The sequence below is a fragment of the Larus michahellis genome, chromosome 6 (genome assembly GCF_964199755.1).
Source record: "Larus michahellis chromosome 6, bLarMic1.1, whole genome shotgun sequence".
Lineage (NCBI taxonomy): Eukaryota > Metazoa > Chordata > Aves > Charadriiformes > Laridae > Larus > Larus michahellis.
In genome coordinates this window covers 5,314,318-5,324,439 of record NC_133901.1, presented here as the reverse complement: position 1 = coordinate 5,324,439, position 10,122 = coordinate 5,314,318, and the positions used below count along the sequence as shown (strand labels likewise).

The following is a 10,122-nucleotide window of genomic DNA, read 5'->3' as shown; positions in this document are numbered from 1 at the left end:
TCTCCTAAATTGCTTCCCCTTTCTTCCAGCATTGGCATTTTGGATGAAGATACCAATTTTTCATACTGTGCAAATACATAGATCATAATGGGTACATTGATAATCAATTCGTGGATATGGTGTATTTGCTTCTTAAATTTCCTGAATATTTACTCCATAAGGAAACAGATAAATTGGATCACTTTTTTATTAATATAGCTAAAAATTAAAGGACCCATTACCTAAACGGATTGACTCCTGGACACTTGTGTGTTATCACTGATTAAAACAGCTAATGAAAGTCCTGTCGCTGCCTTCAGTTCCTTACTGAGATGTGCACCGTGTGGTGGTGAGGGGTCTTGACCAACAGCTGCCTTTTCACTGATTTCAGAAGCAGCTGTTTTGCAACACTCTCTGCTCACGCAGAGGCCAGTTTCCTTTGCGCTTGCGTTTCACATCTTCGTGTCTAGCGTGGAGAACCGAGCTGCGTTTCTCTCTGGGCAACGATCTTCAGCTCCTTGGCTCTGCAGTTCGTGGTACATCTGTCCTGCAGAGCTAGTACTACAGCTTGCTTCGTAACCCTTTTTACCACACCAGAAAAAAAGTTACAAAAATCTTCTCTGTGCTGAAGACATCCTCGCGGTTCATTATGTTAGATTCCTGATGATTCCAAGGGCAGCTAAAACATACGGATCTTCCAGAAGCCGTTTGCAAATTGGCACTTAGGAGAGCACAGCAGTACACTGAACACAGGTGTCTAACGGGGTCACAGCGGGCAGCTGAGCTGCTGCTGCTTTTTGAACAAATGGAAGTAGTAGATTTCAATTGTTTCAAGTTACGTTTCCTCCTAGAAGTGAAACCGTAACACCTTAAGGGCATTGCTGAGAAAATAAAAGTTGTAATGGTCAAATAATAAATACCTCTGTAATGTTGCCATCTGCTTCCTCTTAAGGGGATGCATGTGATATGCCAGCAGTGCCCACCTGTGGCCTGAGGCCAAGTGTCTGGATCTCAAAATTAATTATCAAAAAATGTGTACTGTCACCCGAATCGAGTTCCAAGCTCACACAGCTTGGACTGAATTACTCTTAAACTCCTTCCCTTGATCTGCAGTGAACAACTCTCGATCTGCTGAATAATGCGAAGAGAGAGATCCGTTGGAGCTGTTCAGTGGTTAAGGAAAGGACTTCACGACCCATTCCTGTAATCTGGCATTTTCTACAAATGTTCCCCAAATACTTCAGAATTATTTTGGAATGAGTTAATGAGAGAAGTGATTACAATATGCCAGTAATAGTAAAATTGTGAGCGGACTTGCGGTATCCTGACTAACACTTCCAGTCCAGAGAGAGAAAAATCACAAAGGTACTTGGCCGTGTTTTAGTTATTTATCAGGACACTTTTATATCGGGTATTTCAGAGTTCTTACTGATTTTGAGTGGTCTAGGGTGACCTTATGGGAACACATATAAAAATATATAGTTAGTGGAGAGTTATTTAAATAACTATTAAAATGCCCTTCCTGCAATAAAATTTTACAGTGGTCTAACTGATATTCCTCCCAGTATTTTATATGCCAGATATAATTTTATTATTTTTCTTTGCAAGAAAATATGATTATTCCTAACTTTTTTTGGAATTAAATAATTACTGGTAAACCACAAATGAGCACTTAATGCAAATCAGTATTTAACGGAGATGTTAGACCCAAGTATGCCCTGCTCTGGTATGGATACAACCCCTCAGCTCACTTGTGGTGTTCTGAGCTCCTTAAACAAAGATCTTTCTCTAGCAATTAAGAAGTAATTAAAAATTATTTTTGACAAACTTGCATATTTCTTTATCTGTAGAAATGTTACAGCGCTGCTGGGGATGCTTGTGATAATAAGCCATTTTCGAATAGCAAAGTACCTTCATAGCAGCAGCTCAGGGGGAGCATTTACTTTTACCTGCCATATGTCATGTAGCAGATTTCTCTGCATGTTTTTAAAATATATATATTTTATAGGATATATATTTTTTATAGGATATATATATTTTGCTCATTTAGGCCTGCTTTGGTTTCTGTTTGAAATAACACCAGGTGGAGTTCACAGAGCATCATGCAGCATGAAAAAGGGCAGATAACGAAAAATAGAGAATGTCTCAGTTCCTCAGTCAACTCTTAAATTAAGCTTTAACCAGGACCTGCCCCGCTTTTGTTAGATCAGGAGGAAGGCTGACAGAAGCATCTGCCTTATGTAAACATTAAATGTAGACGATGTAAACATTAAATGTAGAAATGTGGAAAATATACCTGCCTGGCTTAGCCCCTTATTTTCCTTCCTGCAACCACCTGCACTTCTCTTGGCAGCCCTAAGCCGGCAGAGCCTTGCAGAGTTGCTCTCCAGCTCCTCTGAGAATATAAATCTTTTCTAATAGGCTCACAATGACAGCAAAGTAATACTCAAACCTCACAGCTGGCACCAAAAGCGCTGGGCAAGAGAGAAACATCCTCTTCCAGCTGCAGTTGTTCTGCTGGCAGCAGTTGGAAACCCCGGTTGGCAGATTCAGTTTGGAGTAAACCCTTTTCCTTGCCTTGCTGCTTCCTTCTCCCTCCTGCGGTTGCTGAGCTGCTTGCCCCTTCCTATCCCCGCACCACAATTCACATACCCCAGCCACAAACCTAAGCAATTTACAAAATAAAATACACCTAAATACCACCTGGAAAAAAAGACTGCTGTGGAGAAGTTTTATCAGTGCCTACAGTTTTCCTCCCAGGAGACGCGCCAGTGAGGACAGCAGACCGGCTTCCCCATCACCGAGTGGTCCAGAGCCTAAACGAGCTCTTGGCCACTGTGAGCCTGACTGTAAATGACACAGCCCGGCTGTTCGTCACAGGGACACGTCCTTCCCCTCTTTCCCATCCCCCAAAGTTGCCTTATTCTGATCTAGGTGCCCTGCGTTGCTATGCGCTGCCATGAGCTTGGGGTAAAAGACAGGATTTTCAAGGAACACTATGTTACTTGTGCGAGACCTGGGGCGCTCCCGGCACATGCCCAGTTCTGGGCCAGCCGGGCTGGAGGAGCTCGTGGCCGTGGCCCCAGGAACCAGGGAGGTGCCGAGGCTGTAAAGCCAGAGAGCTGCAGACTCCTAACGTGGATCCAATGGCAACATTGGTGATTTTAAACCGGTACTGGCCCTTAAGTGCTCCATGAAAGATGCTCTGGCCTTAAGTTATTTATTAAGAGAGAACCAAGTCCTTTTACTTTCCAAATTCACTTCCCTCTTCCACCCCTCCTCCTCAGGTTGGTGCCGGAGGAGGAGAGAAGGGCCATCTCGCACTGGCTGAGAACACTGGCAGGACGGGCTCAAAAAGGCTGTGAAACAAAGCAAAGCAGAGCAGACAGAGCATCCCAAGAGCCAGCGGTCTCCCTGCCGTGACTTGATTCTGGGGATGCCAAAGCCATTCGCCAACTGCTTGAGGCACACTGCAGCACGCAATTTCAGACCAACTTTTCAGATAGAAAGGTTCTATACGTACAGATTCTATACATATTACTTCTTCGTGTTCTAGAAAGATTGTGTTTGCCTTACTTCCTTATACCTGAGTCTAAATTCTTCATGGAGTCGCGCTGGGATAAATTCAGAGGAGATCCACAATCACAGAAGCGGGACAGGAGACCGGCTCTGGTGACAGTTTTTCTGCTGGCGCTGGGTGCTGAGAAGGGAACGCCGCAGCAGGAGAAGCTGAGGGACTGGAGGGCTCTAGCACTTACTGCTTGGCTGACACCTCACCCAACTACTTCTCCTGCGTTTTTTAAAAACAAGCCTGGAAATGTTTGAATCATGCCAGTTTGAACCAAATTCTTTATTACACTATTTTTACCAGAAAGTCTTTAACAACCATTTTCCAATACCCAGAGCAACTATGGTTACGGTGCAACTTCTCCGTGGTTTTAACGTAAGATCTACTGTTGGGTATTTAGCACGGAGATTACTGCCAGGGTTACCTTTTTGTTTAAATTAGGCAACTCTTGTTAGGAACTACAGTCTGTTGTGCAAAAGAGTCTCTACCTACTTGCCAGCACAGCCACATGATACACGTATTGACTTTTAAATACAGAAGAGAGAGAGAGATCAATTCCGGTAGGGACCTTTAGAGAAAGAGTGGTGATATTTAACTATATTGAGCAAGGATGACCCCCAGCTCCCTCCAGAGGCTTCCTCAGGCTTCCTCGGTATTTTGTCTAATAAGAAGGGTTGCGTGATTTGATTCTTAACCTCTGTGATCAATCCCTCTCTATAAAATCAGAATAATACGGTAGATCTTTACCTGCTTTACCACTCTGCTGTAAGGGTCTAGAAACACTTATCTGTAAGAACCGGGACACTGATTTCTATCTATCAAACATTTACAAGTCGTAGGTACTCAACTGTTGAGCATGATTTGTTACTGATTCCGATCAAATACCTCAAAAGGAGTTAGGGGAGAGCGGTGTGAAATGGCCCAAGGCTCTGCTCCAGACCAGCGAGCACTGTAGCTTTCTCACTTAGAGCATAAGGAGAAGGACAAAACAATCCTATCAGTGTAAATGAACTGGGACTGAGCAGCTGCTGAATGTTTTCAATAGACTTCCTGGTAACGGCTGGTACAATTTCATTAGGGCTTCTCATTTTATTTAATAAAACATTGGATGATTTTATCTGTAATACAGCAACAGGTGCAGGAAAACAAAAGGCACATTTCCTGATTGTGTCCACAAAGAGTCCATTACTTACTGGCTGACACAGCAGGCATTCTGTTTTTTCCATGCGTTTTTTTTTTTTATGTGAAAATAATAATCACTCAGAAAAATAATTGTTTTATGATAAAAGACTTTTGAGAGAGGAGTTAGTTTAGAGTTAGTAATAGCACTATGCAAACGGTTTCAGTACAAGTTAAAGTAAATAGAGGGCTAACAGCAGTCGGTAAACACTGATCATGCTTTAGATACAGATCAAAGGTTTCTCTACAGGTGGTAACCACCATTAAATCTCATCATATAAAACAGAAACAAACACAGAAAAGGCTACGCTTATGATCCTTGAAAGTACTCTGTAGCCTGGACCCAGGAAAGGATGTCGGTGCCCACGAGACACTCCTGCAGTTCACCTTTACCAGCCAATAAATGAAACACAGAGAACAGTCCTGAGTGACTCTCACTAGCCTTAACAGTAAATTATTTTCTCTTTCTGGCATATGAGTCCTCAACCAATAATTAAGAAAGGCTGCTTGTTTGTTAGGAATTAGAAGATGTAGTTTTGAATTCTTCAGACTGAGGGTGGGATTGAAATTCCATTTTCCCCCTTTTTAGCTTCCTTTTAAATGACAACGCCACCATTTGTTTAAAAGTGAAGTCTAGTGGGAGGTAGTAATATATTAGAAGGTTCTAGAAGATTACTAGCTCCGTTTTGTTGTTTGTGAGCAACATAATGAGAGTAGGATCGCACCTTGCACTCTATGTTGGCTTCAGTCTTAACACTTGTAATTTCTTGTCACCAGCAAGCCATGAATTGGGGTTTATAAATTACTGGTTCAAGTAATGCAGTTTTCAGAGCCTTGCACTTCCCATCTTTCTTCTAGTTCCCTGAAAAATTCTCCGTGTCAAAGACAAGCAAAACCCAAAAAGACTGCAGTGTCATGATGAGCACCAGGAAAGGTTTCACCTTGCAGAGTGAAAGCGCGCTGCGATTACACAGATCAAGGAAACATTACTTCTGAAAAGTGCACCAAGGCCGGCATCAACTATGTACTGCATTTACTAGATTTCCACTGAATAGGCAGAGTTAGAATTCTATAACAAGATGCCTTCAAATTAAAATTACTGTGGAAATATTTACAGTTTCTTCTCAACGAGAACTTCCTAAGAACAAACCTGTTACTTTTAAGATGAGCACCTTGAGTGAGTCAAATCAAGATCCAAATGCACGTTGTCTGTGCTTTTAAAAGATTCCTGAAAAGTAAATGAAAACATCTTATAAATGGGACACAGGTCAAGTATTTTCTTCTTTAAAAAATAAAGTCAGTTAAATATTTTATTAGTTAAAGATTTAATTAATAAATTAAAATCTTCATAAACACCATACTGTCTTTCTGAGACATGCAGCCTTTCAGGAACAGCAACTCCACAACCACTTGCTCATCAGCCATTGCAAAACTCTGGTTGCTGATCCTGTGCTGACAAGGCATACAACCTAATAGGGCATTAAACATGCTCAGCTTGGCAACACCCAGTTAAAGGCACATCCAGCAAAGAGAAAAGGGCACAGGAAAGGCTGTATCAGATCGGCACTCATCTCCACGTACAAACGTATTCCAGAGACAGCATTGTGCGCTCACCGCAGTCTACTGCCAGCTCTGCTCACGGCTGTTATGTCCGTTCATCTCCAAACAGAGTCACAGCCCAACTCCTTGCTGCTTAGGACATTGATTTTTCATAATAATTTTTTCCAGGAGTTCACTTCACAGTGTATGGCTTTCCCTACGCACGACATCAAAATGCATAAATATGCATTCGATCTCCCCATCTTGCTCCCAACATGGTTCGAGGTGTCCGAGATGTCAGGATAAGATTTCTTGAAATACACAAAGGTGAAGCTTAAAATCTATTCCTTCTATTCAACTGAATAAAGGGGCAGGTGGCAAATAGCTTCTGAAGCACAACACAGCCCAAACAGGATGAACTGGGGAAAAGTAAAGATTCGTTGCTAACTACATAGGAAGCATGCCCTCATACTCCTTCGCGTAATGGTAAATAAGTTGTATTCATTATCTACACCTACGTCTGTCCGAAGGAAACCTCCTGGCCCTAAATCAGGCAGCACTGAGGGTGACGCAGAAGCAACATGCAGAAACTCTACCCATTGGTCTTTCTAAGTTACTTCAGAAGCTGCAGTGAACTGTGGGGTCTGCAGTCTTCTGTGAGGACACTAACTTTATTCAGTCACTCTGTTTCTTTCAGAAACGGACTGAGTTAGATTTGAAATTAGAGGGATTTTTTTTTCTTGTTCTTTTCCCCTTTGTCCTAAAATTACTTACACTTAAAGTTAACAACAGAACCCAAAATACGAGCAACCAGCATCAGGAAACGGCCTTGAAGAAGGAAGGACGCATCTATGCAAATATCTTGTGACTACAGGGGACATCACAGAACCACAACATGATCATATGAAAAATGCACCAACAGCTTTTGCAAGAGATGGATGCCCCGTCCCTGGAGGGGTTCAAGGCCAGGCTGGATGGGCCTTGAGTAACCTGGTCTAGTGGGAGGTGTCCCTGCCCACGGCAGCGGGGTTGGACTAGATGGTCTTTAAGGTCCCTTCCAACCCAAACCATTCTATGATTCTACGATTCTGTGCTTTGCTGTACCGTTTCATGTACCCTTCTCCTGGAGGAGGCAGTCTCCTGCCTTATTTTCACACACAGCTGCCTGCATGCAAATCTAAATTAATTTTCTTAAACCTTTCTACAGCTGCACATGAATAAATGCAGTCTCTGAACAGAAAACAATCACTTGAGACTAATCAGTCAGTAATAAGCGAGCTTTCAAACAAGTGGAGGGAAAGGGAAGCCAAGAAGTAGTGCCAACATTAACGCGGGGTGTAACTTGGGCTCCTGCGGGCCGCACTGAGCAGCCTGCTCGGAAGGCTCACCGAGACGGAGCGGATACACTGAGCTGCATACTCTGGAGGGGCATGCTCATTAGGATTTTTATCAGCAGAAAAAAAAATGTTTAAATCCTCTCTTTCCACTCCTGGTTGCCAATTTATTTCCACCATCCCAGTATCTCCCCACACAGGCCAGTACAGTAGTTTCTGCAGTCATAAAGAAAGCCATGATCAGAAACAAACAAAAAGGCCAGAAATACACCATCCAAACAATTCACTAGCTACTACTGGGAAAATCACTTTCGCTGGTTTGGATGAGAACTAAGAAGAAGAAAACGAGCTACTTCTGGAGGACATCACCATTCAGATACTTGTGAGTGGGACCATGCTGTGGACTGGGTGCTCAGAATGTAAAATACCCATCTCAGGTGTCAATATTTTCTTATTATATTGCAATTTATGCAACAGTCCTAGTTAGTACTCTTTGGATAAGTAAATATTGCCAATGTGAATGCTGCCTGAGATTACTTTAAGCTCTCACACTTTTTCAGACTCTAACACCGATCAACTTGGTTTTCCACAAAAAAAAACCCTAAAACTTCTTTTTTTTTTTTTTCTGAAGCTGTTTAATCCTGGCGATGAACCAGGAAAGGAGTGGGGGGAAGAAAAAAAAAAAAACCAACCTCTATCTACATCTGAATTTAATTCCAGAGAGTTAGTTGCTTTCAGAAGAGGTCCTACCAGCCACTTGGTACTTTTGTACACACAGATCACACATGGATTTGCACCCTGCAAGAAAGACAATAAAAAATGTTTCTTTCCCGATGGACACTAGACAGACTAAAAACATAGCTGCTCTATCATCAACGATGGAAGTTTAGACCCAAGAAAAGACAGCTTAAATTGAGTAATAAACAATAAATCCAAAAAGCTCCCAAAGGTTTAGCTCTCCTCATTAGGTCCCAGAAATCAGGTGTTCTGCCTAAATTTCTCAGTCAGTTCAATCTGCAGCAAGCATCTAAAAGATGTCATTTATTCCCGTCAGTACCTAAGGTTTGGGAAAGGCAGGATGTTAGACATTGCCTTTTCCCAGATCTAGAGACTCACGCTAGCAGCTCCTGCCCAGCAAACTAGTCCAGACGAGCATCGCGTGGAGGCAGAGGAGCAGCAGTACCGGGCTCTAGACTGTTCAGCACAGGGCGGGTGCCGCAGCATCCAACTCACAGACGTCCAAGCTTCTTGTTACATTTAGCCCTGCATTACCAAAAGCAAAAAGGGAAAAGATAAAGATGCCATAGCTTTAAAGCTATATTGCATCCACACCGCAATCAGGGAACCACTGCCAATTAACTTGAGAAGCACAGCTGGGGACCCTCAGCATGCCACGCCCGCAGCAGGATGTGCTCCTATCTTACAGGCATTGGTGGATGGGAATTAAAACGACAAAATGGAAAACTAAATTAGTGGTTTCATCTGGAGGAGGCAAAAACCTGTCACTGTGAACTTTTAAGTTCTATTAAGTAGATTGCTACAGGATGGCCAAGCTAAAAAGCCAACCCATTTATAAAGGTTTTACATATACTTTCACAATTATCTACTTTAATTCATCATTACCTTAAAACAAATAACGGGTATTCCCTAAGCTCTCTCCCAACCATTTCTTCATTGTGAAAAATCTCTGAGGAAGACAGAATTGAGCGAGCCATTTGTAAAAACTCTTTTTGCCAAGGTAACATTCACAGTAGGATATTCCTTAATATTTACTGTACATCCCTTTAACTGTATCATTACCAGAATATAGTTGCCGGTTAAATATTAAGTTCCCCTGCGGAAGAGAATAAGTATACAGTATTGATGGGTTTGTACAATTTTGTGTTGTATTTCAAAACCTAAAGTGTTCTATAAAACCATTACATGATGTTAAACATTTGAACTGTGTTGCAAATACACCATTGGCTGACTTCTGCAATATTCAGATTTATTTCATGGCTTAATCAATGACAAAAGTAGTGATACACTGCGAAAAGGGGATTTGTCACATATTTAGAAGCATGCTGTGTTCAGTCACATGCATGTGGATGCCCACAAATCCAGGGCATTTCACATGGGCTCACGCCCCAGGGAAAGCCACATGCTTCCCCACGGAGAGGAGATCCACGCCGAGAGTTCTTCCAGCTGCGAGACCAGAAAAGAAACAGAAATTAGTTCTTCCAGAGCCCGCTGGGTACTTTCAGGGACATGAGCATCCCCGCTCCTTGTGACTGACTCTGCGTGGGTGACACTGGTGACAACTTACCAACAGGGCTATGAGTCCCAAAGGGTGACACCGGTGACAATTTACCGACAGGGCTACGAGTCCCAAATCGCTGAGGGCTCTGGAGTCCTCAGCACAAGGACATGGACCTGTTGGAGCAGGTCCCGAGGAGGCCATGAAGATGATCAAAGGGCTGGAGCCCCTCTGCTGTGGGGACAGGCTGAGAGAGCTGGGGGGGTTCAGCCTGGAGAAGAGAAGGC

The 10,122-nt window shown here is 42.8% G+C and overlaps 1 long non-coding RNA gene across 2 annotated transcripts; it reads right to left on the bottom strand.

Annotated features, from left to right (window-relative positions):
* Positions 1-4,496: 4,496 nt before the first annotated feature.
* LOC141744541 (uncharacterized) lies at positions 4,497-8,853 on the bottom strand. 2 transcript variants are annotated; one of them, XR_012587492.1, is made up of 4 exons: positions 8,716-8,853; positions 8,292-8,397; positions 5,877-5,954; positions 4,497-5,588 (listed from the first exon to the last, which is right to left on the bottom strand). It is a non-coding gene; the product is annotated as an uncharacterized LOC141744541 (long non-coding RNA). The 2 variants fall into 2 exon arrangements; XR_012587491.1 differs by having other exon boundaries at positions 4,497-5,954.
* Positions 8,854-10,122: the final 1,269 nt, after the last annotated feature.